Consider the following 5,616-nt stretch of genomic DNA (forward strand, 5'->3'; position numbering starts at 1 on the left):
TCATTTATATGCATATTTATTGATTAGTTACATCAGTAATTTGTTTAAGTTTGTATATTTTTTTTACATTTTATAGAATTTTCTTCTCAATATAGTAAGTTTACTTTCACCATCCACTGTAAAAAGCAGAGCCATCTTCTACCAGACGATTTTGCCCCTTATCAAAGTCGACGAAATGTTTCATTTCAGGAAATTTCATTTGACGACGTTTTCTATATAGATGAATATCAATAATTAGTTATTTAGTAAATTTATCAGAAATTGTAAATAGAACATAGAAACTTATAAATATTTTTACAAATAATATGCAATAATAAATTTGTAATTGAGATACAAAGAAATGTGCTATTCAACAAAATTAGAAAAAAAGTCCATGTAATCAATACTTATAGTATTATAACTGAGCACATTTAAATATAAGTATCATACAGAAGTATCTAATTAACTGTGTTTTTTATTATCTGTTTCTATTTGATCCAAAGTTTCATAAGAATAATTCCTTTCTATACCAAATGTGGACTTTATTGTTTGAAACAATGCAGTGCAATGAAACTGAAACGTTAGAGAAAATGAATTCCAAACAAAAAAAAGTGTTATTTTATTGATTTATTTTAGTGATGTCACTAAACTATTTATAAATACAGACCTTAAATTACGAAGTTATAAATTGTGAAATGTGTGGTTACTGTTTTTTTTTAATCCATTTAAACGAGTAATCATCATTAATAAAACGGCTCCGAATTGTTTAACGAAAACATCTCAACATCATAAAGCACCAGAATATGAAGTCATAATTTTTATATGACTCAAGTTTTGAACGAAAACACCTCAAAACCACAAAGTAACCAGAATCTAAATTAATATAATATAAAGTTCTCATCATTATTACGTGACTCCAAACAGTTTGACGTGATACTTCAGAACCAAAGCAGTTGGATATAAAGTCGTCACCATCTTATGAATTTAGATTATTTAACGAAAACACCTCAACATCATAAAATAACAAGATTCTAAATCTCTAGAATATTATGCCTTCATAATATCACTCCTGATTGTTTATGAAAACCACCTCAACATCGTAAGATAACCAGATTATAAAGCACAACGGAATCCCAAGTTTTATATAATCTCGATATGACAACTTTGCCTTCTATATTCTCTAAGACATACACAGATATTTCAAAACTCCTGTTATTTCACTTTCAAACTTGTTTTAAAATTATCATTTCTTGAAACAGGTGAAAGTACCATAATCTATCATTTTGTAACTCACGATCAGTCCGCTCGTCGAATGCTTTTCAACAATAACTTACAAAAAATGAAGGATGGCTTACAGATGGTCTCATAAAGTTATCTCATTGTAAAATATCTTATGATACGACAAACAAATATTATACAATAGTGGGGAAACAATCAATACGAAACAGAACAAATATATTATTATTCACAATTTGGTAACGAAACCAATATTTTATATGTATGTATATAATAAAAGGTACGTTAATTTGCGAGAAACACAGTAAAAGATCCTGTGCTTTTAACTTATACAACAATCTCTTAACCTGCTTTAATTGTATAATTATAAAAAATTGCGTAAAACTTATTTAAAATCACTTATTTTGTGCTATATCTATATTTTTTGTTAATTTCTATTTTATTGTTAGAAAAATCCACAAAGAGAAAAAAAAAAAACCCTACTTGAGCTTACAGTTTGCAAGTTAGGCCTCGACATGGTGAAAATACTTTTCCTTCCATTGATTCTTCACGGATATTGTTTGGCTCACTGGCTCCACCTGTATTTGTATTAAGGGAATCATGTAGAGATACAATATTTGAGAAATAATTATCACTGGAATTTAAAATCTAGATATAACTGTCAGTTTATTATTATTATTATTTTTACTTTGTTGACTAGTTGTTATAAAGCGTAAAGCAATACACTGAGCTATCTGTGCTGTGCCCACTACAGCTTTTGAAACCAAACGTTCAGCATCTGAAGCTAAAAGACTTACCACTAAACTACTGGGGGAAGATAGTTTACTGAATGAGACCTCCCCAAAGAAAAGATAATAGGAATAATGATATTATTCATCGATCATAATATAACAAAACCCTTGGAAAAGTTCGTCTCCAAATACGATTGTATTCTAATACTCAAGAATTTAGAATCTGAACCAGTTATGGACACAGTGCAAGTAGCGTATTGTACTAAAGTACGTTTCCAAATGGTAGTACTACTACATGTAAACTAAAACTAGAAACTCGACATATGTCATTCAAACTTATTAGTTATTGAAACTTTAGATTATGAGTGTTTCCTTTAATGTGACATTTAACATAATTTAAGAAAAACTTTTAAACTTTAAAATAATAAGCAAGTTGGTGATCTACACAATTTTATTTTTTTCTAGTGTGGCTTGTCTGCGGATTTCTAACGCTAGAAACGGATTTCGATACTCGTGATGGACACAGCACACACAGCTCATTGTGTAGCTTTGTGCTTATCAATAAACAAACAATAAAACCGTTTCACTGAAGTAGTTTGAGCTAGTCAGCTAATCATTTAGTTAAGCTGAAAAAGCAATGACAGATCTATACATTTACATTCAAGCCTTGGAATGTTTATTGTGAAAAATAAATCACTTCTTTGGCACCAACGCGAGGCCATTCATCTTAAAATTACGCCATAGAATGAAATTTGTTTGTGTTCAAAGTAAGAATAAAACGGTTTTAATAATATTTAGAGACGAACTGATTGGGGATCGAGGACAGTTTTTTTTATAAGTTTAACAATAACAAATGTACAATATACTGACAAGTTTCATTAACAATAGGCGTGTGAATATAAAGTGTGAAAAATAAATTGACGCCTTATCTTTAATTTTAACACTTGGTACACAAGTCAGCCCGCATCATGATGTGAATTTTTTTTTTAAAAAAGTGATTTCTAAAGTTTTGGGTTGTTTTGATTTGACAAAACAGAAGACTGTGAAATTCATCATGGAAAATGTAACATGTGTAACATGCTTGAAATATGGTTGTGATGTGATGGTTTAAGTGTAACGATTAAGTTAAACCATATGTCAGGATCTGATGAGAGAATAACTTATTCGAAGATCTCCCAATCAATTTCACATACGAGCTGAATCGAAGATATAACTGTACTGATGGCGAAACATAGAAAAGAACAACGGGCACAGTTGTATCATTAGCTTGAAAAAGGGTAATTGAAATTATGTATAAGAAACCACTAAAGTCCAAAAGATGCAGTATTGAAGTTGTTGTAAATCCACGATGCATTACAAAATGATTTCCCTGGCGATTATCAAATTAATAACGCCATTTATGCAATGAAGAATAAATATAAGAAGGACAACATAATTCCCAATAGTGTACCATCATAATACAATCTACATAGATTTAATTATTTCATATTGTTATCAATATTATATTTTTTCATTGTTATTTTGTTTTTCGTTAAAGAAGTTGTGCGAAATTTCTTTCAACAAGGTCTGTCAAAATTATCCTAAATCGCCATTATTCTGAACGAATTCCTTTTGGCCGTCTTCGTCTTAAAACTGAATGATGCTCGGTTGGCTTGTATGGCAGAGGTTAGATTTTATACTTCTGTTTGACAAAAGTATTTAGCAACAAATGAACCGCTATTGCAAGCAAATGGATAATTTGTTCCTCAAATATTAAGTTCGCTTTGCAACTAAAAATGCACTGTCTGAGTACTATTATAATGTATTTGTTATTTATAATAGCGGTTCCTAATTTGTTTCTGAATGCAAAGAAACCCAATTTATAGTGTTATAAACTCTCAGACGTATCATTGAGTCACCAGGAGAGCTGACCTATAAAGACATTGAGCTTACACATATGTATTGTATAAATAGCAAGATTTACGCGGTTTTTATAGTAAGACCTTAAGCGAAGTAATAGTTTTCTTTCAGAGCAAAACTATCTTGGACTCTCTGCGATATCCATTGTAGATAATCTACTCCAAGATGTTAGCATATTAAATCGCAAAATTTGTCGCTGTTTCATCGGGGAACGTGAAGAAATAGACATAGACGAGAACAAGAGTATTCTGCTAATTAACTGAATCATCAACAATGTTCTAATCATCATTTTACAGGCAACACAAAATCTAAACTACAGCCAAGTATAAATGATAATCCTAAAAATAACTAAAACATTAGTCTGGGACACTCTAAGAATAGGTTTCTACCACATTACAGTTCGAATTAAAGATAAAGCTTACTAAATGTATCAGCAAGGTTTTATGAGTTAACACCCTTTTAACAAACTATAATTCATTTCATCTAGTACAAGTGGTGGTGTCTGTAAGTTAGTATGGTTTTCCCGAGGCGCCTTTTTCTGCAGTTATTTGGTAATGTCAAAGAAAATTTATGTTACCTCAATCTATAATCCACTGGGGAAAAGTTCAAAATATTTTAAAACATGATCAAAGCTACTTATTTCTATTGTGAGTATAGATATTTGCACGTTTATCTTGATGGCAGAGAAATTTTGGTAAAAACTATGACTTAGATAGATATTTAATGAGTCGTATATTGTTGTTAGACATTCTTTTGAATTTCTTGATACATTTTATTGTTTTGTTTTGGGGGACTTTGTTTAGGGTAGTTAGATGAATTTTCGAGCAGAGACTCCAAATTGTTTTTTTCGCTAAAGTAGAACGTTTGTTGAATCTTTCCTAGTGAAGTAATTTATCTTTTCAAATTCCTAAGCTGCGTCCAAGAAATCAGAACCTTAAAGAATTACGTTTGACTTACCTGTATCACGAAAGCTGAAATTTACTGGTGTGCTACTCACCAACAGGATGAGCAACAATGTGACAGTCACGAGAGTGGTTTTCATCATGGATTCGAGTCACAATCTATGATATATTTAGTAGTTATATGATATAAAATAGAAGCGATGTTTGTGGTGTTGTGAAGTACACAGCTTTTTTCGGGGACAGAACGCACTTGATCTAACGACTTTCACTACGACACGTTCGAGTTTCCAATGTTGAAAGTGTTACCTGTATGTAGCACACGAGACTGGTATGTCAGATTGGCTCTCACGTTTTCTCTTACGTATCACTCAGTCTTATACCTCTCATTTTATACACAAAAGGTAGATCGTTACGTCATCACAACTCACGACATCCAATCAACTCAATTCAAACGCTGGAGTACTGAATACCGAAAAACAAAGAAACACACTTCAGTTACACAAAGAATACATTTTTTATATTGCTTTTTTTTTATACTAACTTAAGCACAGTGTCATAAGAAAATACATTTTGAATTGCCTGCATGAACGAAATACTTCAATTCAATGGACCAAGAGTTTGAGTGCGTGGCTACTTGGTAAAATATTAATAAAAAGTCCATGATCGATTTTGATAAACCAAAATGTTATGGTAAATTCAGTCACATCAGTAATAAAATAGAGTTATACATAGTATTTAAATGTTTGTTTGTTTGTTTTGGAATTTCGCACAAAGCTACTCGAGGGCTATCTGTGCTAGCCGTCCCTAATTTAGCAGTGTAAGACTAGAGGGAAGGCAGCTAGTCATCACCACCCACCGCCAACTCTTGG

The 5,616-nt window shown here is 31.3% G+C and overlaps 1 long non-coding RNA gene across 2 annotated transcripts; it reads right to left on the bottom strand.

Moving 5' to 3' along the window:
• LOC143222509 (uncharacterized) lies at positions 1 to 5,116 on the bottom strand. Of its 2 annotated transcripts, none has more exons than XR_013012282.1 (3): positions 4,803 to 5,116; positions 1,709 to 1,793; positions 1 to 212 (listed from the first exon to the last, which is right to left on the bottom strand). It is a non-coding gene; the product is annotated as an uncharacterized LOC143222509 (long non-coding RNA). The 2 variants fall into 2 exon arrangements; XR_013012283.1 differs by lacking the exon at positions 4,803 to 5,116 and adding an exon at positions 2,013 to 2,218.
• Positions 5,117 to 5,616: the final 500 nt, after the last annotated feature.

Source organism: Tachypleus tridentatus, chromosome 8, assembly GCF_004210375.1.
Source record: "Tachypleus tridentatus isolate NWPU-2018 chromosome 8, ASM421037v1, whole genome shotgun sequence".
NCBI lineage: Eukaryota > Metazoa > Arthropoda > Merostomata > Xiphosura > Limulidae > Tachypleus > Tachypleus tridentatus.